At 41.5% G+C, this 26,855-nt stretch overlaps 1 long non-coding RNA gene across 1 annotated transcript; it reads right to left on the reverse strand.

The window, feature by feature from the left end:
* Positions 1 to 5,179: 5,179 nt before the first annotated feature.
* Positions 5,180 to 13,986, reverse strand: LOC125754307 (uncharacterized). The gene is made up of 3 exons (XR_007408213.1): positions 13,790 to 13,986; positions 13,243 to 13,307; positions 5,180 to 7,354 (listed from the first exon to the last, which is right to left on the reverse strand). It is a non-coding gene; the product is annotated as an uncharacterized LOC125754307 (long non-coding RNA).
* Positions 13,987 to 26,855: the final 12,869 nt, after the last annotated feature.

Consider the following 26,855-nt stretch of genomic DNA (forward strand, 5'->3'; position numbering starts at 1 on the left):
AGGGGGAAGGAAACACAACCTACTTCTCTATCTTGTTTTAGGAATTCCATGACTTCCAGGCTGCATGCTGGGCAGATGAAAGAATGAAACCCATGTCACCCCCGAGGGAAGCCCATTGCCCAGCACGACAGAGCCATGCAGACAGAGGGGTTGCTCAATGTAATCATCGAGGGCTGTTTTTAAAGCAAAGATATTCTCCCTATGAAGAGGCTTCAGGGTCCATCTTCGGAAGTTCCTGGCAGCGCACCAGTTCTATTCCATAGCTCAGAGAGGTGACCATCTCTCATCCTTAGTGACCGCCAAGCATCTACACTCGTCTTCTAGGACTGGGACTTGCCTCCTGTGGTAGATGCCATGGTGGTGGCTGGTCCAGATGGCCTTCCTGGTGCCCCCCACTTTCCACACCTCCCGCTGCCTGGAGCTTGCATCAACCCCTAGAGCAGCCACAACAAAGTATCACGGACCCACGACTCTTATAAGGAAACTTTCTAAAGCTATCTGGAGTCTGATCGTTAACATCCTCTGAGTATTTGATCCCCCGAGGCAACTTCCTGGTCCCTACACCCACAACCACAAGAACTGCACTTCTAAAACTATAGCTACTTCCCCCCAGAGAGCAGCATCCTTCCCCCAGGGTCACTGAAGATGTGGCCGGGGAGGAACAGGATGTGGACAAGGAATAGCTTCCTCAAGAGCAGAACGAGAGCCAGGGAGACAGGGGACATGACAGACAGCACAGTTGTCCAAGAGCTCACTTTGCTGCCAAGGCAGGGCTGCTCTCACCCAGCGGGGGGGTGGAGGGTGACCTATGCCACCAACCAGTGACCTCCTGGGTGCCATCCCTACTCACCCCTTTCCTGAATAGGAGTTGAAGATGAATAAACAGCAGAGACTAAGTAGGACCCAAACAGACCCAAACAGTCCCATTTCCTATAGCTCCCATAGCTTTTCAGCAATTCCTTACAGAGTTGAAGGTGCACCTCAAAGCCTTGGGGTCCTGCGTGGGTATCAGGCTGAGACTGAGGCCTAAAGATGCCCAGGTCCTAATCTCTGGTACCTGTGACTATGTTACTTCATGTGGTGAAAGGGACTTAGCAAATGTGACTAAGTTAAGAAATTTGAAATGGAGAGATTATCCTGGAATATCAGGGTGGGTTCCATGTAAGCACAGGATCCTGATGAGGGAAGCAGGGGGTGGTGGCAGTGGCTAGAGTCAAAGAAGCTGTGACAAAAGAAGCATAACTCAGAGAGGAGAGAAAATACTCTCCCACTGGCTGGGAAGATGGTAAAAGAAGTCCCAAGCTAAGAAATGTAGGTGGCCTCTAGAAGTCGAGGCAGATTCTGTCTCCAAAGAAATGCGGCCCTGCCAACACGTCGACTTGGGCCCAGTGAGACGCATTTGGGGCTTCTGACCTCCAAACTGTGAGATCATCAATTTCTGTTGTTTTAAGTCGCCAAGTTTGTGGTAATTTGTTACAGCCACCATGGGAAACTAGTGCGGCGTGTAGCAGATATAAGTCTGTGTTACAGAGTTTAGTTCAAGAAACATCACATTATTTAACTTCCAAAATGTGCATCTTATTAGAAATATAAAATGTCATCTCATATTTAAAGCTAGAACTAACTGGCAAGAATGGGCATCGTGGAAAAATGTGGGATGCTGTCGTGATCAATCCCTCCCTCGTCCTAGGATCTGATCAGTACCCATGAGGACTGAGCGATCCAGAGAATTACACAAGATCTCCTAACTTCAGGCCATGATGGGGACAGCTGCACGCTCATCCTCTAAATCTGAAGTTCAAGCTCACAGTTCAGGGCTCAGCGCTCTTTTTTTGGGTGAAGAGCCAGAGAGCAAATATTTCAGACCTTGCCATCTCTGTCTGTTCTCTGCTCTTGGAGTGTGAGAGCTGGCGTAGATAGTATGCAAACCAGTGGACCTGGCCACATCCCAAAAAACTCAGTTCACAAAAATAGGCTGCAGGCTGCCTGTGGTCAGCCAGCCACGGCTTACTGATCTACCATAGGCCACCCAAAGACAGGCAAACTGCTTCTCACAACCTCCACTCCCCTTGATGAATTTGGCGGCTTAGATCTTCTATGCAGCCTCAAAGGGCACAGGTCTTAGGGGTAAGTCTTCAGGCCACCACAAACTCCTTAAATAGGTGACCGTCACCTGGGGTGCTGCCAGGGGCCCAGGTCTCCCAGCAGAACTCACCCCTCAGGCCCTGCCCAGCCCCAGTGACACCTGTCTGCGTGGGTTGCTCTGCTCTCCTCCACTACCCCTTCTTTACTCTTCTTCTTCTGCAAGAATTCAGCTTTCCATCCAAGAGTCCCTTTGCCTTTTGGGAAGAGAAAGGGAAAGGAAATAAGCTTCTTTTCCTTTCATAACCAGAGAAAAATTATTACTCTCCTCAATCAGATTATCCTGTACTTCCATATTATTTACAGCCTGTTGGATTTATGGTTAGACTTTGGTTTATTGTTTAGTAAACTATAGATAGTGCTCAGTCTACGAGAATGTTCAGTCAGTATCAGCCAATCCTTTTGTTGCCTAAAAAAATCCCAAGTCACTGAACCCCACAGACAGCAATACAGATAAACACCTAACTTGCGAGTCATATTGTTGAAAACAATGGCCTGGGTTCTCATGGTGGGAACTGCGAGGCTACATGACCAGCTTTCCTTCATGATGGCCCATTGACCAGGTTCGCTCCTGTCGGGTGCCCCCATCATATCATCCTTGACCTTTCCCTGCTCCCTTGCTCTCCTCTGCAGGTCAACTGCCTGGTTTTAGGATTCCCCACAGTCTCTGGTCTGGCAGGGATTACAGTTGTAGATGTGAACAATGCTGCGCTGAATAGGCTTATGCTGAGGAGACAAAGGGACTGTCCTGGGTTTGAACCACCTGCCTTTTCTTAGCATCAAAACAAAACAAAAATGAGCTCTTTGGGGCTTAGTACATAGACATCTATTCTTCGGCTTGCTAGTTCGTGCTATGCTGAGAGCTAATTTTTAGCATTTGGACAAATCTTTCCAATTGCTGTGTACTGGCCTTCATTAAAATAAAGAAAATGTTTAATAGGTTCATCTTGAACAAAATGGCGCACTTAATGGCAATTTTAAGAATGTTTTTACTCAACAAAGCTTTCTATTTGAAAGAAATACATGTATAGCTTCAAAAGAAAATTTTTAGTAAAGGTTGTAGAAATGGCAAAGTATGCTATTTTCTTCCCCTTTGTTCTCTTGCTATTCAACCTTCCCTCCTCCACCTGCACTTACTAAAGAAGAGCCCTTGCCTAACAACATGCTAGCTTACCTTCCCTGGCAAGAGCTGAGGAAGCAACAGGAGGGGAAGCAAGGCATCTGGAAATTATAGGTAGGTTTATCATCAAATCATATTTCTTGAGCATCCAGGAGGGGAAAAGCACTGTGCCAACGAATGGATGAGCTGAGTGAATGGGAAAACAGCAGAGACACGAGGGAGGCAAATTAATCTGTTGACCAAGGAAACAAGTTAACAATTGCTGCTTCTACAAATTTTATTTTATTTTTCAAATTTTAAAAAGAAACAGTACACATGTCTGTGATGTTAGCAGAAAACGATTTTTCTCATATTATCTAAGAATTTGCTTCAATTAACTTACCCGGTGAACTAGAAAACTTGAATGTTTGAAAGTAGGAACAATGGACTGTCTCCTATTCTTTTCTGGTTCTCCATCATCGTTCAATTTTTCTTTACATGGACTTAGAACAGGACAGACAATATGACAGAGTCGTGATGACATTGTTGATTAATTTTGTCACTCAAATTAAGGAGGAAGATAAGTATTGATTGTCCCATACAAAACACCAGGAGTATGTCTCACCCTGTTTTTATTAATTTAAAAAATAAATCTTATGGTTTCTCTTCATCTGGCAATCCAGGAATGCACTTTGCTGAACACACTGGTACCCTCAATTTAATGTATGTTGTATCAATAATCACTGAACAGAAAACTAGGATTGGAAAAGCAGACACTTGATAAGAGTATTCATTCCTCACAAGGCACCTACCTAGTTCCCTACACAAAGCTGGACACCACTTGAGGATCCTTCATTTTTTCTTCATAAAGTAGGAGCTATGGGCAGTAGGATAACTTATTCCCATTACTTGGGAATAGGCCAACCTTCTGGATGCTGCTGCTCAGGTGAGGGAGAGAAACTGCCAGGCCATTCAGGGGTGCAGAAGCAGTGGGGTGTCCAGGAGAGCTTGCCATGTGCTCCTTGCCTTCTCAAGAGGCCACTTGTCATCACGGAGAACGTTTATTCTTTTTTTTGCCAGAAACAAGTAAAAAATAGCCTTTATTTGTTGCATTACAAAGGCTCATAAGATTTCAATGCTCCATGAGAAAAATTAAGGACTGGGACACTGATACTTAATAAATCAGAATACCCCTTAAAATACATGTATTTGCTAAAGAAGGGGGAAGGTGCACAGAGGAGAAGCAAAATGTAAAATGAGAGGAAGAGGAAGAGAAAGAGAAAGTTCAAAGGGATCAAGGTGGGGTTAAATGGAGAAAAAAAAAGCATGTCTCTGTCTGTTCCAGCTGCTGTAACAAAATACCATGCCCTGGGTGGCTCTAACAACAGATATTCACTTCTCAGTTCTGGAGACTGGAAGCCCAAGGTCAAGTTGTTGGCAGATTCCCTGTCTGATGAGAACCCAATTGCTGGTTCACGGATGGCCGTCTTCTTGCTGTGTCCTCACATGGCAGATGGGACAAGGTTGCTGTCTGGGGTCACTTCTATAAGGGCACTAACCTCATTCATGAGGGCTCCACCCTCATGACCTAAGTCACCTCCCAGAAGGCTCCACCTGCTAACACCATTGTGTCGGGGGTTAGGTTTAACGTATGACTTCTGGAGGGACACAAGCATTCAGTCTGGAGAAAGGCTCAGAGAAATGGTGAGAGGGAAAAAAAGCAGAAGCTAAGCATAGAGAAGCCAGTAGTGGTGAGGGGAGGAGTTCCATGAAAAGGGGAGAATGAGCATAAGACAAGACATAGATGCTAATAGGAACTGGACCTGAGGTACCCCGGCTCCCCACCCCCACCCCCACAGTCTTTGAAGTAAATTAGAGCATGTTGTTATTAACAACTACCACATTGACTTCCACAGAGAAGTTCTGGGAAAACTGGTATTGGTATTCTGATTTATTAAGTATCAGTATTATTCATCCAGCAGATATGGACAGGTGTCTATTCTTCACTGGATGGTGCTTGAGGATCTGGGGTACATCGGTAAGGCTCACAGTCTTGTGCGGTGGGAAACTAGAAATGCTGCTTTCATCACTGCGAAATGTGGTGCATTTTTGCCAGAAAGTTCTGGAGTTTATATTCTAATAAGGATTAATTTACCATAAGTTACTTTAGCTTTCATACTCATAAGGATGATGGAGGGTTTAAAGTTGTAGCTTGGAACACTACCGAAGTCTAACTTTTTGGTAGAGATGTAAAATATTCCTTTACATTCGAAAACAACCAGATGGGTTTGTGATTGGATTAGGGGGGTTGCAGGGAGTGGGGGATGGGGGCCAGGATGGAATCATTCCAGGAACCTAAAGGTTACATTTGGAAAAACACTCATTTCATTGTCTTGGTCTTTTTTCCTCTGAAATCAAATCCAGATGTCTTCTGAGTCCAGTCAAGTGTCAGAAAGCAGAGCTCTTGGCACTATTTGGCGGGATATTAGGAAAACCTTCAGGTTAAATAAAGGAATGAAACTCAGTTCTTACTTTTGCAACTGCTCTTATCAAAATGTCAAGCTTCCCTGCACTGCAGCAGAGGGGATGCCAGGCCATACCACTGGGTCCCTGTGACAGATGGGGTGGTGGGGGGTGCACTGGACAGGGAGCCACCCAACAGTTCATTAATGGTGGTTCGTCCTTTAGCTCTAACTCTGTGCCCAGGACAGAGCACTCTGGGCTGTCCCCCTGGAGCTGGCCTGGGGCCAACGTGGCAGTTCCTTGGCCAATAGGATGGCGTTGCCCCAGAGACATTCTTGAAGGAGTATACACTGGAATGTGGGTGGTGAATGGGATTTCCAAAGGAAAATCCCTATGATTTCCTGTCCCCATGCTCCAGTAATTATTTTGATTAAAAAAAAATCATTTGATAAAATCATTTGGCAACAGACATTCATTTTCCCTGGGAAGCAAGATTTCTTTGAACTCTTAGAAGCGTCCAATTTTAGTCAGTAAAATTCTGGAACTAAATAGAGGTCCTGATTGGCACACTGTGGCAAATTGCATACTTAAAAAGGGTTAAAATGATTAGCTGTATATTATCTTTATTTTCCCACAATAAAAAAGTAGAGTTGGTCAATTTTATTATGAGACAAGCTGCAGCAATATTAGGCATCAATATAATAATACCTTGGTTTTAGATCAATGGGAGGAAAAAGTAAAATTTCGCCAAGTTTTGAAACAGTTGGATCCTAAACATTTCTGTATGATTTAATAATAACTGCAATGAGTTCACAATGGAAACTAATTCCTTAGCAGAACCAGAGCTTCTGAGGTCTTCTGATGCAAGAGTATTGAAATTGGGATGAAAACAAAGAGACAAAAGTTACCAGTAAAAATCCAGAGCTAATCATTTGTATCAGAAACTCAGAAGCAAGCAACTGAGCACCCAAGAGATAAATTGCACCATTTGGCATATAATCACTTTGTTTAGGAAACAGTAGTTCAGGGCGAATGGTATCTGCTACGGGAAAACATCCTTTTAATCTTATCAGAAGCCGCTCTGCACCTGGAGTTTCGAGCCAACCTCCTTTCCCTTCATTAGAGGCTCAGCTTCACAGTGAGGAACTCCGTTTGAGAAGAAGCAAAGCCATTTACAATAATTTTTCTCCCTTTGCAAGCTGAGAAGGGTGAGTATTGAGAAGCAGCTCTATCAGATCCCCAGGCAAAATAAGAGTTTCTAGAAAATGCGAAAACTTACTTTTATGATAAAATAATTCACCCGATAAAATTAACAGCTTACAGTGAGCCACCATCTGCAGAATAAAATTGATTTTTATTTTGTTTTCTTTAAACTTTATAGATCTGCAGGGAACATGCATATGCTCAGTGGGCTCCTCCTATAAAGAAGAGATGGACTGTTACATAACGAGCAAGGCCTCACTCAATGTTCCCAAGTTTGGCTGGTGGTGGGGCTGGAGAGAATCCTGAGATTAATTCGAAGATGCTCCATTGACCAGGATCTCAACATCTCACAATCTCCTTAGACAATGAAATGCGAAGTCAGCCCTTTCTAATGTGAAACCTAAGGTGACTCTGCTGTTAAAGAAATAATTTCTTTTTGTCTTCTTTCTAGGAAGAACAAGGAAAACTATTAACATATTATCAAGTCACCTACTTAATGGCTGCTGTTTTTTACCTTGAAGCTAATAAATACAGAACCCCTCACATCTCCATAAAGAGATTATTTCCCAATGTTTTGATTAGGTAATTCATCTTTATGTATTCCTTAAGGGACTCCAACTGGACAAGTTACATGTTGAACTAAGTTACTGTTGAACATCCACAAGCCCTTTTGAGCTTGTGGAGTTAATTCAAATACATTTATCTGGATGGACTATCAGCCAGTGTGACAACAGTCACCCACTGAGGACCAGGGTTGGGTCCACTGACCTGGCTGACTGGGTGTACATCCTGCCCCTCACTACTGAACGTGTTCCTATCTCAAAAGGACACCTGGGGAAAACATGTACATGATTACTGTCAACATCTGATGTTCCCTCTGTAGTGCCTCCCTCCCTTCCTCCTACTTCTCCCTGTAGAAGACTGCAACACACTCATTCAGTGGGCCTCTCGTGGAGGACAGACCATCCTTGAGGAGACCCATATGACTTGCCTCTTTGCCAATGAAATATGAGTGTTCTGGAGGGAAGCTTTAAGAGTCAGCATCTGTTCCCTTTTCCCTCATCTGTGATGATGGAGGGAGAGAACCCCTGGAAGCTTGGGTTCATGAGTAATTAAAATGAGCAGAGTCTGTAATAGGCAGTGTGAACAAGAAATAAACTTCATCAGTTAGCCACTGAGATGAGTGGCTAACAGTTAGCCAAATGAGATTTTTCAGGTTGTTTCTGTAGCATTACCCAATCCATCCTGCTACCTCACCAATCACAACTGGAAATATTGGTGAGTTTGTCTCTTTGGATTCCCTGGAAGAGTAATGACCGTCAGCAACTTTCAAGTTCAGTTGGTATCAGTATCTATTTGACCTACTGAGTTAATTGAATGAGGAGCTGGAGCATCTGGGATCAGCTCAGATGGCAATCTTCCACCCAACAGCAGCACAGATATGGCTTGATAGATCTCTTGTTTGACGAGACAATAAAGAAATTGCAAGTATAAAATAGGGCAGGGAGGAGGGCATCCAAAAGGAAGTCTTATGTGGGGTAGCAGCCAGAATGGCTGCAAGAAGTTTTAGGGCAGGATTGCTATTCTAGAACTCATGAAAATTTAATGTGGGAATGTATTAGTCAGGGCTCTCCAGAGAAACAGAGCCAATAGTTGATAAAAATGATATAGATAAAAATACAGATTTATTATAAGGAATTAGCTCATGTGATTGTGGAGGCTCAGAAGTCTGTTGTCTGCAAGCTGGTGACTCAGGAAAGCCAGTCAAAGTCTGAAGGCCAGAGAACCAAGAGTGCTGACAATATATGTCCCAGTCTGAGGGGCAGAAAACTGTATCCCAGCCAAAACATCCGGCAGAGAGAATTCTCTCTTCATTTGCCTTGTTGTTCTATTTAGGCCCTCAATGGATTGGATGATGCCCACTCACATCTACCAAATTAAATGCTAATCTAATGCAGAAACACCCTCACAGAAATACCCAGAAATGACGTTTAACCAAATAGCTGAGCACCCTGTGATCAGCCAAGTTGACATATAAAATTAGCCATCAAGGGACATTAGGACTATTTCCCAAGTCTGGTACTAATGAAATTGGGTGTGTATATATGCACATATGTTTTCACACATACTTCAGTGGGGGGCTAAACTTTTTGCTGAGGCACAACACACACCCAGAAATGCACACAGATCATAAGGATATAGATCAGTGAATTTTTTGCAAAGTGAACACACCATATAAGCAATACTTAGAAGAAACTCACTATTACCAGGACCAGAGGATCCTTTCAGGTCTCCTTCCCCTAATTAAGACTAGTTTCTTTCCTTTTTTTTTTTTTTTTTTTAAGATTTTACTTATTTATTCAAGAGAGACACAGAGAAAGAGCAAGGCAGAGACACAGGCAGAGGGAGAAGCAGGCTCCATGCAGGGATCCCGACTTGGGACTCGATCCCGGGTCCCCAGGATCACACCCTGGGCTGAAGGCAGCGCTAAATCACTGAGCCACCCGGTCTGCCCATCTTTCCTGACTTTTAAAGCAGATGACCTCTACCTGCTGTGTCTACTTCTTTTTCTCCATGTTGTCTTTGTGACATTCACGTGCACATAGATGTTCATCACAAGGCTTCCTAGCATGGCATGTGCACACATATACTGCAATTTATTTATCCATTCCACTATTGATGCCGTTGGAGTAGTTTCTACTCAGGGCCATTGGAGTAGTGCTGCTATGAACATTTTTGTACATGTCTAATGATGAACATACAAGTCCAGCTGTATGGGGTGCGAGGCCTTGCAGTAGAGTTGCTCGATCACAGGGTATGTGGCACCAGTTGGAATATTAATGCCAAGCCACTTTCCAAAGGATTTATGGTTCCATCAGTGGTATTTACCACTTGCTTGTTCCACATCCTTTCTAACCCTTGCTGTTTTTGTCCTCACGAATTTGAGATTTGAGATCCTGAATCACCATTTGGGTGATACCTTATGGTGATTTTCATGCACATTTCCCTGTTATTTCTTAAGTATCTTTTCATGTGTTTATTTGCCACTGGGAGTATCCTTTTAAAGTGCCTGCTCAAGTCTTTTGCCCATTTGCCCTTTGGCTTGTCCGCCAAAGATGATTGGCAGAATGATGATTCGTAGAAGTTCTTTATATATTCTGGATACAAGTCCTTTTTCCGATATATGTTTTATAATATTTTCTGTCATCCCATGGGTTTTCCTTGCAACCTGTTAATGGTATCTTGATATACAAACTTTGCTAATTTTAATGTATTCCAACGTATCATTTTATGATTAGCATACTACGTGTATTAAAAAGCTAAGTCTACTCCACAGTCATGAATATGTTTTGCTACAGTGTCTTCTGAAAGATTTATTATTTTTATTATTCACATTTATATCTGTACTCCATCTGTAATTGATTTTTGTGTTTAGTGGGACGTGAGGCTGAAGAATCATTTTTTCCATATGGATATCCAGTTGGCTCAGTGCCAACAATCAAAAAGGTCATCTTTTCCTCCTGCCTGGCAATGTCACTTTTGGTCACATACCAGGTGACTGCAGAAGTGTGGGTCTGTGTCTAGACTTTATATTCTGATGCATTGATTAATTCATCTAACCATGCACTGCATTGTCATAATTTTATAATCATGATACATATTGCATTTTTAAATTATTTTCTTAACACAAATTCACAGGAAAAGATGCACTGATTCAAATGACAGGGATCCTATTTTGGGAACTGTTAGCATAGTCAAAATGCCCTCAAAAGATTACACATCCCCTGACACTATTATTATTATTATTATTAATTTATTAGTATAATTATTATTTTACTTGTTTCACCTGATTTTGTCCACTTTTAGTTCTAATGCTTAAAAATAATTACACCAAATGCACCCTTCACCACTTAGGCTACTATGTGCAGGGTAATACGTTAGTGATTCTTTCAACAGATCTGCATGTTTGGTTTTCTGTTCCCCATTTTCCATGTTAGGAAACCAAGGTTCTAGACAGTTCCCTGACTCATCCACAGCTGCCCTGATAGTAAGCATCAGAGAGGCACCATCTGCCTTTCTCCAGAGCACTTCCCCCCACCGTAATATTGTATTAATTTGCAATTCTTTAGTTTCAGGTAGATGGAACGGCTTTCTCCTTATGGATGTAGATGTTCTATTCCCTCCTATTCTTCTGTCTTTGATCCTTGTACCTTTTTCAGGAGGAATGACAATTCGTTCTTACAGACTAGGGAAACCTTGCATATTTTATCCCCCACCCCACCTCTGGCCAGGAAAGAACAATTGTAAAGATCCCTTTCACATGGATATGCAACCCATTGGGGGGCTAGTGGTCTAAGGGAACTAGTTAGGCACAAATTTGGAAGATTTGTTGGCATTCTTCACATGTCTGGTGAAGAGAAAGATGTGTGGGTCGGCAGTTTGCAAGGGAAATTGAGAACACGTAGAGAGACAGCTATCCAAATAGCTGAGCATGGGAGTTGCAAAGGCTTCTAGGAGAAGTGGGCTTGAGGTTGGTTGGTTGACCCCAGAAGGAATTCTCAACAGACAGCATTCAAATAGGGAGGGCGAGCGGGGCCACCTTGGAAGTCCAAGGGTCACTGCCCACCCTGGAAACAGGCTTCAAAGGAGCATATGGACTGGTTCTTCGTCTAACATATATATTCTCTTTCTCACACACGCATCCACAAATCTCTCCCTGTCGCTCCCCTACACACTGACATTTGAGATCTCTGCCAATATTCTAAAAGGAATTTTGGCAAAAGAAGGCTCCGGTTCCTTCCGCAGCCTCTGACATATGTGCCTTGTTCTGAGCTGAGCTGTGCGAAGGCAGGAGGATGAAAGTGGGTAGAAGATCAGCAGAGGCGTGTGCCCTCTTTCCAGCTGCTTCATTATATAATTGCCATGGATTTGTATATTTTCCCCAGCAAAATTAATGTCATTTTTAGAAGAAGGTTGTGATGTGTAGCTAAAAAATATAGAAAACATGGTTACTAGATCTGGGAAGAACAATATCTGCAACCAACCCCTGTTCTTGGAGCAGATGTCAAGGGGCTCTTCTCCTTAAACTGAATCATGTGACTCTCAGAACCAGGTTTGTAAACTCTTTGAGCTCCTCCAGCATGTTGGGGGCTGGGGAAAGAAAGCAGCTAAGGGCTCCCATGGTCATCAGGACAGCTCAGCTTCCAGCTTCCTTAGATCTGACGCTGACATCTGTGAGTGAGCGAGGTTAGAAGCTGCAGGTTGCTGGGAGGACAAGAAAGACCAGGGGTGCCTGTGAAACTGGCCTGCTGGCTTGAAGCTCCCAGAATGGAGGGGTTGTTTACACTATTTTATTGGGGTAGCAGAACTAAGCCACTGGCACATCTGTAATTTTTTCTCCCTCTCTCACAGAGTCCTGTGTCCTCAGCACCAGCCATGTCGCTTTACATTTTCTTTCAATGTCAATGAGATAAAGATGTTCCTCCAAGGAAGCAGAAAGAAAAAATGAAGAGCGAGACCAAGTCTGGGCTCAGCCTGGGCTTGATGAAGTTTTGCACTGATTATAGAACTGGGGCTTTTATTTTACTACATATATATTTACAGAAATTGGAAGGAGGGAGTCAAAGTTGTTCAGGTCAGAGCATAAAATTGTGCCACCTGCCTAGAATGTGCCTCCTGCTTTTGCTGAATCAACTTTGGAGCACTAAGGAAATCCCCATTTGGAGAATGTACAATGCTCACGCCTTGGTGCTTTCCCATCCACTAAAGTCCTTAACCCTCACAACCCTGGAAGGCTGACATTACTTCCATTTTACAGTTGAGGAAACAAGCTCAGAGAAGTCTTTCCTTCCTTCGTTCCTTTCTTTCTTTTTTTTCTTTCTTTCCCCTTTCTTCCTTCCTTTCTCCCTCCCTCCCTTCCTTCCTTCTTTTCTTCTTGCTGACAATCATGCAAATAGTAAACAGTGAGGTTAAGATTTCTTCTAGGTCTGTCCAGCTCTAAAACTGATGTACAGTAAAGTTGATTCTGGTCTCAAATACAAGAGTCCTCAGGACGTAGATCCCATTAACCCTGTACACAATGTACGTCTATTTTACAAGCAGCTGTAGGTTCTCAGCAGATTGGTTTTCATGCTGGCTTTCCATATATTCCCATTTTTTACAGAACTTTTAAAATATTTTATTTTATTATTATTATTATTATTTTAGAACTTCTAAAATATTTTAAAGGATTGGTTTTCCAATCATGGATATATAGACAGTCTCAAGATTTCTGGGAGAACTAAAATATTCTTAGCACGCTGGTTCATTTTGACGTGAGTAGTTTAATCTCCTACCTTCACGACAGCAGAGCAATTGGCAATCCATCCCATTGTATGTTTAACCGTGCAGGAGGTCCATTCTGAAAGAGAAGAAACAAGTCAGGTGGCACAATTGTGTGGCAGGCAAAGTTGCCCACTCTGTGCCAGCAGGGGTAATCCCAGGAGTTCCTCCTTCACACCTCCACCCAGATCTGAGATCTGGAATCAAACTTGCCAGAGCTCTGGCTCAACTCTCTCAGTCTTGTCTAATTCACACAAAGTGTCCAGAGAAATCTGCCTCACTTGGCTTTGGCTGCAAATTTTAATAAATGAGTTTCTTAAAATTTGAGTATATCTGAATCCAAACAATTCCTTGACGTTCTGAAGCTGCTGAGTCTGCAATTCCTCAGATGCCTGGACCGTGAAAGGCATGGCAGGAAAGAACATTCCAAATGCACTGGCTACACGGTCTACACCTGATTATGTGTGATGTACAGGAGTCATCAACAGAGGAAGAAGGGGATGGACAACGTTCAGAATGTGAGGACCTGGAGGGCTTCGTAGTGAATTCTCCAATACCTACCATCGAATGGAAGTAGCTAAGCTTTGTTGAAAGTGGATATAAAACCAAAGACTGTAAGTAACTAGCCTGTGGCCACACAAATCAATGCTGGAAGCTGAGAATAGAAACCAGTCTTCTGACCTCTAGTCTGAGACTCTATCCATCATCGCTGTCTCCCTGGAGCTAAAATACACACTTCCCTTTAAAAAACAAATGGAACAGCATGACCCAATGAAATGGAGTCCTGTTGTAACCATTGTCATAGCAACCGGATTCAGAATTCAAGGTACAAACTTTTATTTTGTGGGTTCTTGGAGTGTGGGGGCCACTGGAGAGAGAGTGGTCACCCTGTTTCCAAAGACATAAAGTTGAATTCTTCTATGACATGATTCTTAATGCTGTCATAAAAAACTCCAGTGATTTGAGTTTTAAAACTTCTAGATGGATAAATATAATTTTCTCTCATAGATTTTTTTTGCTATTTTTTTTAACAAAATAAATTCCAATAATGAAAAGTATCTCCACATAGCTTAGTGAGAATCTTATTTTAATTCTATGGTTATCTTTATAGTGTCAAGGTTTTTTATAAGCTTGATGATTCAATATATAATTAGTACATTTTATAGGATTTCAAATAATCTCTAGCCAAGATGTAATTCTATATATCATCATAATGAATAGGCCAATGTTCTTCATTTTTTTTTTGTTTCTAGGGTTATATGATATGATTGCTTTCAAAAAGAAAATTGTCCTCCAATAGCAGTCTCTAATGCAAGTGCTTTACATGTGAAGAGGATATAGTTATATGCAGCAGAAATTCCCACTGTCCACTCCCCCATCGTCCTAGTTCTTAGAACCCCAATTTCATCCTCATCTCTTTGCTATCAAGCCAAATGACTATGTGGCCATGTCCATCAAAACAAAATGTGGCCGTGCATTTTGGCCAAAGAAATGTAAGTCAAAGTGCTTGTGCAATTTCCAGGAAGTGTCTCTAAATGGAGGAAGGTGACCTTCCTCCTTAGTCTCTGGCTGTGATGGCTGGAGCTCTGGCATTCAGCCAGGATGCTGAGGCTATGGGACATATTCTAGAGATAGCAGAGGTGTGTCTTAAAGACAGGAGAGCAGTCCCAGGCGAGCCCCCGCAGCCTATCTCGGGACTGTTTAAATAAATAAGACAAGTAACATTTCTACTTTGTGTAAACCACTGCCAGTTTGGGCTTTCTGTCCCATGGAGTGGATACATGTAGATACATGTAGTGGCTACCACATGTAAAATGATACTATCATTATTGATTGGATTATTCTGTTAAAAACTAACCTTCCAGAGCTAAAGAAAGGAAATAATCTATCCAGTCTTTTTTCCACCATACTCCTCTCCAACCACATCACAAACAGCACCTGGAGTCCACCTGATGTTCACTCAGGCGTCTCTGCGGCCATTTACTCAGGGAACGGATAAGAGGAGTTTTCAACCCTCTCTGCAGAAAGCAAACAGCCTTAGATGACAAAGACAAATTCCTAATAAACTAGCTGTCCACGAAGTGTGAGGACTGCCAGCTACTTCATCAAGGTGCAATCTCCAGCCTGTGAAGCAATCTTGTCCTTTGTCCTTTGGTACCTTGGTACAATTAATTTATGACCGTTTCTGAGCTCAAGTTCAGAACAACCACAGAAAGGGCCATCTAATGCAAGTGGGTGACAACCTGTGAGCACAGGTCTGGTGCACTTCTCGTCTCCTGGGGGAGATCATTGAGGTCTGGCCTACATCCCCAGACAGCACTGGGAGAGGCCCAGTACTGGTTAACTAGTTTGTTGACCCCTTGCATTTAGGAGTTGACCTTTCTATTTTTTTTTTTAATTTTATTTATTTATGATAGTCACACAGAGAGAGAGAGAGAGGCAGAGACACAGGCAGAGGGAGAAGCAGGCTCCATGCACCGGGAGCCTGATGTGGGATTCGATCCCGGGTCTCCAGGATCGCGCCCTGGGCCAAAGGCAGGCGCCAAACCACTGCGCCACCCAGGGATCCCAGGAGTTGACCTTTCTAAAGAAATACATTACCTTTATTAGATAACAAGTTACAAACAGACCTGAATTTTCTGAGCAACTTTATCAGGGAGACTGTCTCAGGCTTCATGCCTGAAAGCAGGTGGGAGAAAGTGAGGCCCAGCTGTGACCTGCGCTCTGGGCAAAGGTGGAGGTGACTGCCCAGAGGTGGATGTTGAAGCACCTCTCTAGGTGCTCTCTGAGTGCAGACCTCACATAAGCAGTTGGCAGCCCTGGCACAGACATGCCACCATCCACCAGACCCGGAAATTCTAATCCACAGCAAATCACAGGATTATTTTTATTGTCAATACAATTCACCTTTCAGATGAGAACATCTAGAGGCAAGTAACCCTTCTGGTGTTTTTTAGTACAATAAGATTGAGCAGAAAATAAGCATTTCTTTTTAATGTGAAAACTTCTCTTATTTCAGAAACAATCTTTTAAGGCAAAAAAAAATTTTATCAACAATACTACTTAAATATATGATCTCTGCATGAACCTCAATATGCATTTTATACAATGTTCTTGATGTTAACTGCTTATGGGGCAAAACATACACTTATATGTGAAGCTATGTCACAAATACCAATATTAACCTCATTTCTTCATATTAACTTTATTAATATAAAACCATAAGCTTAAAATCTTGGCCTTTAACAACTTATATTTCAGGAATAAGGGAATGCTGTTCCAATTTAATGATCAAACTGCTTGGGGTTTATATATGAATGATTATTACTAATCATTCAGATGTATCACAATTGTGGTTTACAGGTTTTCTGGGAAGACATTAATATATTTTCCTTGAAATCCTCGGGTGATATTTTAATTGAGTCTTTTTCTGCTCTTTCTCCTTGTTTTACCTGATTTAGCAAGTGGAGTGCAAGCTCTGTGTGAAACAAGGAGCCCATTGCTGTTGGTACAAAATCTACTGACTCTAGAAATGTTGCCGAATTGTACATTCTTCCAACGTGTTATGTCATAATATCAGTGCATTGCAAATTGATTACGCTTGTTCAGATGCACCTCTAGGGAGCCCACTCACACATCATTTTAAGTGTGTTTGGTTGTTTTCGCTGGTTTATAAATGTTCAGAAGAAAAAGAATCTGGATTTTGTAGAAAGCAGCATTCTAAAATGGAAATTTCTCACCAGGAAGGAAGATTTCTGAACCAGTAAGTTTTGCAGAAGAGGAAAAAGAGTCAATTATCAGTTCAGGTTGAGTAGTCGATGGTGCAAACACATGACCAGCAGGAAGAATTAAGAGGAGCAGGAGAAACCTTAGAATGCACTTGGCATTGAAAGGGACCATATGTTGGCTAATTGAATTTAAATTTTGAAAAAAGAAGAAAGAGACTCAGAATTGGGAGCAATAGGAGCATTAAAATGGTCTGTAGTGTCCTGGGAAAGACAAAAGATGATAGCTAAGTATAAAAATATATATATTTTGATCAAACATCTGATAAGCATTATTTTGTTATACTTTGTTATTAAAGCTTATATATTCCTTTTACCTTGTGCTCTCATTGAACTGTCCCACCTTTACAAGAGCATCTACTTTAATGAATACATATTTTATTTTCTTAATAAAGGGAATTGTGATCCTCTTAAAAGATGAGCCAGGAAAAAAAAAAAAAAAAAAAGATGAGCCAGGGAAATCGAACTGGCAGTTTGTTCTTCCTATAATTCAACAAAATTAATTGAGCAATATGTAGTTTTATATCTGTGTGTTTGACTGCTGAGTGATTTTCATGAATACTCAATAGTCTTTGTATCACCTTGAGTAACTAATGCAGTGTTTTGCTGCTTTATAAAGATTTGTGAAATGTATCAAATTTTATAGGGAAAAAAAGCACAAGTTCATGTGTAACCTCCTCTCACTTGAGAAGAGACTACTTAGGTTAGGCAGCTCCAATGATGGCTATCCAACATGAGACTAGGGGGGCCTGGCTGGCTCAGGTGGAAGGACAGGTGACCCTTGATCTAAGGGTCATGTGTTTGAGCCCCACTTTGGGTATAGAGATTACCAATAAACAAACTTTGTAAAAACTCCATAAAGCAAATCATATTTTTAGTGCTGCAAAGCTTACCTACCCGAGTTTAAAGCCAGGCATCATGATCTATTAGAACTATTAGTTCTATTAGTGTGACTTCAGAAAGTTAAATCTTTCTGGACCTCTTTTTCTTCATTTACAAGCAAAGGATAATTGTAGACACTTGCAATATGGTAAAGATGAGGTACTGGAATCATTGAGAATGACAAGTTTCTACCTGGTAGGTGTGTTTGGGTGCAAAGCCTGATGTTTGGGATTGCCCAAAGGACAGAGAAGAGGATTTCCTTGCCTTGAGAGAGCTTATGATTTAGTGTGGCAACTGGAAAAGGTACAGGGGTGCCTGAGTGGCTCAGTTGTTTAAGCTTCCAACTCTTGGTTTCAGCACAGGTCATGATCTCAGGATCATGAGATAGGGCTCCGTGTTGGGTTCTGTGCTCATCGCTCATCCAGAGTCTGCTTGAGATTGTCTCTCTCTCCCTCTGCACACATGCTCTCTCTTTATCAAATAAATAAATAAGTCTTAAAAAAAAAAAGAAAGAAAGGTACAAAAATTATAAGAAAAGATGCCTGACTGTGCAAGGATGACTATGAAGCTGCAGGGAAAGTATGAGAGGTGTTTCAGTGACAGCTTTCTGGAAAACAGAGTATTTCAGCTGGGTTATTTTTTTAAGATCTTATTTTTTTTATTTAAGAGAGAGATAGCAAGAGAGCACACAAGCAGGAGGGAGGAGCAGGCTCTCCACATAGCAGGGAGCCGATGTGGAGCTCAATCCCAGGACACCAGGATCATGACCTGAGCTGAAAGCAGACACTTAACTGAGCCACCCAGGTGCCCCTCAGCTGGGTTTTAAACTGAGATTCAGATTTAAAATCACTATGTGAGTTATACATATCCACAATTCTAAAGTTCAAAATTCTCCAGAAACCATTCTGTTTGTAACTCATGTGACTAACAACAACAACAACAACAACAACAACAACAACAACAACAACAAAAATGACCTAATGAACTCTTTAGGGAACACTTGACATGAACTGATGTGAGGCTCTTCACCATCTCTATTGCCCCACATTGTGACTATTTCTAGATTTTTCTGCAGAAATATTTGTGTGTTTGGTGATAGGGTGCTGCCCTAGACCCCACTGGTAGCATAGATTGGTTAGGTCTTGCTATCCATGAGCGACTACGAAACCTATGGCTGAAAGCAACAACCACCATTTGTGGTCTCTCTCTCCTCATGAGATCAAAGGTTGATAGGCAAGGCTGGGTAGTTCTTCTGTCCCACCTGGTGTCAGCTCTGAGTTGTGGTCATCTGGAGGCTCACCTGGGCTGAGACTTCTCAGATGGCTCACTCACATGGTTGGCAGTCAAGCCTGAGTTGGGCCCTACTGAAGATGAATCAGGTCTCCACCATGACCTTCTCCATATGATTCATTCAGACTCCTTCAGCAAGGAAGTGGGATTTGGGAAGGGTGAACTCTAAGAAGATTGAAGGAAAGCTGTAGCTTTCCCAGGGTGCAGGCTCAAAGTTTACAACGTCATTTACATTGCCTTCTAGTGGCCCCAACAAGTCACACACCAGCCCAGATTGAAAGACAAGGGAAACCTAGTACCACTCAGTGGGAGAAGTGGCAAAGAGTCTGGCTATTGATAACCTACCACAGGATGTTACGTACTCTGTGGAACAGAGTATGTAAGGCACCACCTTACCTTTGTAATGTATGATACGTTTCCAGCCCAGGAGCTTTGAGTAAGAGCGAGAAGATCTGTATGTCCTCCCACTGTGGGCTTTTAGTCCAGTCTGGTCCACTTGAACATGGAAATACACCAGTGCCATGGCTGGCACCTTCAAATATTTTTCCTAAAAGAATGATGAATGTATGAATGTTTCCTTTTGTGTATGTTAAACTTAATATCCAAATGTACTATCACAAATTTAACTAATTGCAAGGCTATAGTTTCAAAGGTCCTGTATATATTGGAAACTGAAAATATAACCTTAATATTTTCTCTTTTAAATGTATCCAGTGGAATCTAAATTCCTAAGTGATTTGATATCCACCATCGACTATTTTTAAACTATATGAACAAACTCTTCTTTTACCGGAGAACTTTTACATCATTTCTTTTGCTCATTAAATTTGCATTTCCATTATACTTCTCTACAATATAAATATGGGTATGTATTTAAATTTAATTTTCTAAAATATCATGTGATATTTTAAATACCCTGCTCTACAGCTTGAATAATTACTTCTGGATTTAGTTATCATTACAATAATTACCATTGCATAATGGAACAAAAATGAAAATGTCTCACAAATTTTGATAATTATATGAAAGAACATAACATTTTATTGAAAAATGCATCTTTAGTGAGATGGTACTTTTTTCTTCTTTTCCCTTTTTTTCTTTTCTTTTTTCTTTTAGTTCATATGTCTCTGGATGAAAATCACTTATTGCTAAAATAAAAAAACATTCAGTTCCATTTTCCATTTCTGTTTTTCAGTTTTATAAGTTCAAGTGCTTGGAGAATGCATCCACATAAATAGATGGAAATGGAAGAAAATTGTTCCAACAATGTCACTCAATTCTTTCAACTCTTTAAAGCTACCCTTCAGAAATCGTGCTATCATCTATCATCAAAAATTACTTTTAATGTTCTATCAGCTGACAATTTAATTAAGTTCTTTTGCAATTTGGCTGAAAACAGAAAAGATGAAATCTACCTGACTTATTACCAAGTCATTAGTATAGATTTCTTTCTCCATTTCTCACAGCATGCTCTCTGAGCTGGGCACATGGGAAGATGAAGGAATGGTGAGAGGAAGTCTTTTGTTCAGTGACATGGCTTTTCCTCCCTTCTAGGGCTGAGGAACTTGATCTGTTAGGTGAGTGGAAATCACAAGGAGTTGGGAGGATGTAGGTGAGGAATGTGGTGTCTGGTCTGTGAGTCTCTGTCCCACACTAGGAAAATCAGCTTAATGTTTATGCTTTAGTAAATAGAGCACTTCTGGGAGAATAGCCCCTTAGTTGACTAATAAGAACAGAGCATTTGGATATATTGGAGAGAAGGGTACAGAATCAATTAATGCAATTTATTTCCCTTTGAAAAATTCTTAACAAATTTACACTAGAAGTTGCAGGTAACTAAATTAAATATTTTACACTAGCAGAAATATGAAATGAGTCTTCATAGCTGGCATCTAGTAGAAGAGTAGTTAAGTGTTTCTGAATGAATGAATGAGATAACTGAAAATTATCTGGATTCTTTCTGTGTGAATAAGTTGCTGAAGTCATCAGATTTAATATTTTAATGCTATCTGAAAGAAGGAGTGTGTGATTTGCAAGATATTGTTTGCCTTCAACCCCAAATCATGAGTATAGACTGACACTCTCTGAGTCCAGTGATATTAGATGAATTTTAGTTAGCGAGTGTTACCCAACAGTGTTTTGAGAACTATAATACAAATTTTGTGTGTAGAAAGATAGAGTCAGATTGTTAATAATTCAGTGCTGTAGGGAGATGTTGCCTCTTGAATTTTGAAATAGAATTGACATAACATTGATATAAAAAGACCAATATGTTTAAATATATGAGAAGAAAACTTTCAAAATGTAATATCCTACAAGGTGATCGTGGCAGAAAAAGCTAGCTCTGAACCCAAAATGGTGCTGTCTTCCACAAGTTGATGCTTTCTGTAGGTAGTTGCCCAACTTAGAACATTTTCCAGATCAATTTTATACTTAGGTCTGGCCGTGAACCAGTTCTTTTCAATGAAGTATGAGTGGAAGTAATGTGTATCACTTCTTAGCTAGGGTATTTAGAGGCAGATGAGCCTTCTCTACTGTCTTCTTGCCCTTTTTCTGGTTGGAAAAAGAATACTTTGAGCTATCATAGCACCCAGTTATGGTGGCCCCACAAGATGGAAGATGTTAAGGTCTTTGAATCACAAGTTGGAAAAAATTGCCTACCAAACCAGGAATTTGCATTGGACTATTATATGAACAAGAAAAAATTCCATTATATTAAACAACCAAATGTTGTGTTTATTTGTTACAGCAGCTAATATTGCTCTAATAAAACAGACGTATAGATTGACTATATAACCACTTAAGTAAATTAATGCATGGTAGGTTTATATTTTATATTTAAGAGAATATAATATGTTTATGTTTAAGGAAACACTAGGTACCTGTGTGCTTAAATCTTTCCTATCAACTTAAGGGAATTAAAACATGCCTGTTTACTATTAGGACTCCATTCATACATGCTAACTTTCCAAACACCTGCAATTAAAAATGACGGGCACTGGGTGTTATTCTGTATGTTAGTAAATTGAACACCAATAAAAAAAAAAAAAAATACCAAAAAAAAAAAATGTTGAACTTGCAAGAGGAAACTATGGACTTTATCACATTATGAATAATTATTTGGAAAATGTCATTCCAGCATGCCTCCAAAAAAAAGTGCCAAGCAGCAGCATGTCACATTACTAAAATGATTAAGAGTTAGCAGCAAAGTCAGAGTGGTGGTATTGAATGAGACGGGAACGGTTGGTTGTTCTGGCTGTGGCATCTGTTAATTGCACTGGGTCGTGCTGCCACTGGCAAACACATCAGCATCTACAATTGGCAGTGGAAGAGGCTGACTGGCCGGAGCCCACCACCCATCCGTCTTCATTCAGCCTTCCTTCCCAAAGGCCAAGGTTATTGATGCTTTAACAAGCACACTGACAGCCTTTATCAAACTTCTGTTTAGAGTCCACTGATCACAGGAGGGCAGCAGTTCTCCCTGCAATTTATACAAACGGCTTTGAATGTGTTAGTTTTAATGATGATTTTTTTTTTAAGAGAACCTGTTGAAGTCTTCATATTTTTATTTGGTACAAAAAGAGAAGAATAGAACAAAGAATACCAGTCCATCAAATTCTCTCTGAAACTAACTTGTACTAAATAGGAGAGAAGTCAAATAGCATTTGAACCAGTTGCAGGTAGACACTCCATTCTAAATTGGCAGATAATTCAGCTAATGGAACTTCTGAAGTTTGCTTCACCCTTGAAAAGTCAGTTTTGATTACTCCCCGAGAAAATCACATGCAGCATACATTTGAGTTATATAGAGTGCAAGCGAGTTCTAATTACTATGATACCCCGAAATTCAAAACCATTACAAATTCTTATAACATCTGATTACAGTCAAACAATAGGAAGGCAGGCAACAACTTTAACTCAGCCCAAATTTCAGTCTGTAATCTGGATGTTGTGTTTACATGCTGCTAACCTTTCATCTCTCAGATTTTTTAAACTTTAATTGATGTAAACCTTTGACCATATTGACCTGATGCTTCACAGGCTTCCCTCTCCTTCTGTGAATAATCAACTACACAGAGTTGATTATAGAATCTAGCCATCAGTTTTTAGTCTATTTTGCTGCAGAAATGACCCATGTCTCTGGTTTATTTCTCGCTCACGGTCAGTGTCATTGGTGGGTCAGCTTCATGTATCTTCATTCCAGGATCAAAACCAGAGGAGCCGGCCCCTCTTGGGACAGAACATGGTCATTGCTGAAAGAAAATAAGGAAGGTGAGGCAAACACTCAGTGGCTCTTAAAGCTTCTGCTCAGATGTAGCCTCTATCCTACAGCCTCACAAAGTCAGATGGGGGAGGACTCTCACAGTGCAAAGGAGCCAATAGTTGGCAATAAAAATACTAGCTCTCAGTGGAGTCTCTTGGTCACAAATATTCACTTACACCTTCCCACTCCCACACCGCCGCACAAAACATACATCATCCTCTTGCAGAGGAAAATACCCTTCAAGTCCCCTTCACTCTGAGTCCAGGATTTCATGTGATCACTCCATCAGCTCTGCATCTGACTCCCCTTGATCTGGTTGCCTATGAACTACAACAGCAACAATGAACACATGACAGAAGTTATCTTTGAAGAAAAATGGCACAGTAATCAATATCATTTGTCAACGTGAAGTACTACTGTTCTGTTCCTTGGGCAAAATCTCCCATCCTCCCAACCTGGGGTAGGCTATTATGCTCCTTTACTGATAATTACACTTTGTTGGAACTTTGTTATTTCTCTTCCAATGGTGGTGCAAATGCAGATGGACCCTTTAGCAAGTGTTACAACTCTCATTTACAACTCCTTAGTCTGCCTTTAGGACATTTCCCCAGTAGCGGCTGGTCCGGTCTGCTGAAGCATCTCTTTCCAATGTTATGACAATAGACGATATGGAAGACTGACATGTGATGCATGGCAAGATTGTTTAATTATGTGACCTTAAATATTTAAGGGGAAAAGGGGAAATCTTACGATCATTTCCAGGCAATGACAATTTTGGGGGTTTATTTTAATATGTTTCATTCTCAAAGGTAGAAATGATAACTCCTTGGTATGCCTCTCTTTCCACTTTGTATCAAGATTGAACTACAGCCACGTCCCTAAACCACAGAGAGGAATCCAGAGCAGGAGATGAAACACTGAGGCTTTCATCACAGTGTAGGGAATCCCTAGTTCCAAAATCACGACTGTCAAGTATATGATTGACTCATACTCAGAGGACAGGTGAGTGTAGGATTGGATCAGATGAACTTATATTATTTTCTCTTTTCCTTTTTCCAACTATTTTACTCTTCTATCTTCTCCTGGCAGGTGGCGATGAGAAGACCCCTAAGTCAGACATAATCTTGGTTTAGAATTCAAAAAGATAAAGACACATGGTAAGTTCAGTTCCATGAAACTTACTCTGGTGGATCATAAATGTCTGACAGACCACAGAATGTGGCTACCCAGCAAGGAGCTCTTCATCCGGCTTTCCCCTCTATTTCTGAAGCTTGATAAACAGACCCCAGAAGAAAGATGAATTGACAGGAGGCTGATTTTTATCCATAAACCTGAAATGAGATCCAAAGTCTGTGCTTCCTAATTAGATTACGGTGATCGGGCCTGGAGCCCAGGAGCCTGGGGGAAGTGAAAAGACCTGTATTGAGGCCCTCTTCTGTGGTAGCTGGGGCGCAAGGAGTGCAAGAGCACCTGTCTCCGGGGCTCCCAAACAGACCAGGTCTGGCCACTTGCTGCTGACAAAATCCAAAGGTGAAGAAATGAGTGGCAGTAAAATAAGAAAGAAATTTATTTCAGAGAGGCCAACCCCTGAAAGACACCAGACTAATGTCTCAAAGACTGTCTCCCAAGTGCTGAAAATACCTGCAGGTTTATGTAAGGAAAATATGGGGCAAAGGTGGGTGGGTGCATGCAGGTGGGCCGTGAAGGTCAATCCATCATTATCTTGGAGTCACCCACAGGCAAGTCTTGCTGGCTGGGGGCCGTCCTCATGGTCTGTCTGAGGGATGGTGCAGGCTCTGGACGGCTCTCCTCGTGGTCTGAGGGATAGTTTCTGTTGCCATCAGGGGATCCTTTGCCCTCCGGGTCTTCCACCTGAGCGGAGACACCAGCGGGACAGGAGAACCCAACTGGGAAGTCTAAGGTCAAAATGGAGGCAGCCCAAGTCTTCTCACCCTATCTCCTCCATTCTGGCGCCAAGCATTTAAGCATTTTTCCCTTCGTGGTAATCTTCTTTCCCACTGCCGCCCGCCTCCAGCCCTCATCCTTCATTCTGCAGGCACCCTGGTCCCTCTAGACAGCCCATGAACCTCAGGTTCCCCAGAGCGTACCCTCTTAGAGACAACCACTCTCCTCTTTAACAATCAGAGTAAGAACTACCTGAGAATCAAGAGTTCAAACCACACCGTGGGGCGTGATGACTTCTTTTGTGAAATCAGCCTTAAAACATTGCATATTCTCCTGCTCTGTCACCCTCTCACTTTTTCTTTTTTCACTTTTCTACTTTCAAGACGACATTTTCACCACTGCTTGCTTCGTCATGAGTCCTTCTACCATCTGGAGCCAAAAGCAGTAAAATGTTGACATAACCTGAGTGTTAAATAATGTTCGGCCCTTGCAATGTTTGCATTTTAAAGGGGACCGCAGAGAGAGGAAGGAGCCGCATTCCGCTGGTGGGATTTAAGACTCACACTCAAGAGGCGATGAGATATTCGGCAGTTGGGGATTTTTCCAGTGAGCTCTCATATCAAGGCTGATTTGTGCAGTCCTACTTTACCCGTCCACCCACAACCGAATATTACTGAGCACGAAATATGGGTGAGGCACCATTTTCAGGACAAAACAGAGAAAAACTCCTGTCCTTATGAGAGCTTACTTTCTAGTGAAAGTATTCATTTACTAATAAAAGTAAATTAAAAAAAAAGTAAAATACATAGTTTGTGATAAGAAGATATGTGCCCTGGGGATGAAGGAGCCAGATAGAACATAGAAACAGAACTAGATGTATGGGGAGAGGGGGTGAAATTTTAGATGGACCCATCAGGCTTGAAGGAGGCGAGAGCGTGGAATGAAAAGTCTGACTCCACTTCTGATGTTTGCTGACAGCGACCAGGCCCACCACCTCACATCCTCCCATTCTGCCCCACATGTGGGTGGGACCAGAGTGCCAGTAGGAGGTGCAACCACACAAGCCCAGACCCCCTGCTGGAAGGGGCTGTGCAACCCCCATTCACATGGGCCCAGCCTCACACTGTCTCCACACTTGATTTAATGCTCTGCTGTCAACATCTCAAAATTCTTCATCATTTTTGAGCATGGGGCCCTATATTTTCATTTGCAATGGGTCCTGCAATTTATATAGATACCCCCTTTCTCCCAGATTGGAATCAGAGCTTAGAGGAGTTCTCATAGCAAATTCAAACTTGGTCTTCCAGGTTGTTAACAAAAGCATCACTTTTTAACTTTGGAGATAATTGTAATGATAACTTTTGAGATACATACAGAGAAAATTTTAGGTTCACATGCTTGTAGGAAAATCTTCAGAGAGATCCTAGATATGCTTTCTTCTAATGGTAACAGCTTGCATCAACAATATCTTTTTTTCAAGGTAGGAGGATAGAGCATCTAT

Source organism: Canis lupus, chromosome 34 (genome assembly GCF_003254725.2).
Source record: "Canis lupus dingo isolate Sandy chromosome 34, ASM325472v2, whole genome shotgun sequence".
Classification (NCBI taxonomy): domain Eukaryota; kingdom Metazoa; phylum Chordata; class Mammalia; order Carnivora; family Canidae; genus Canis; species Canis lupus.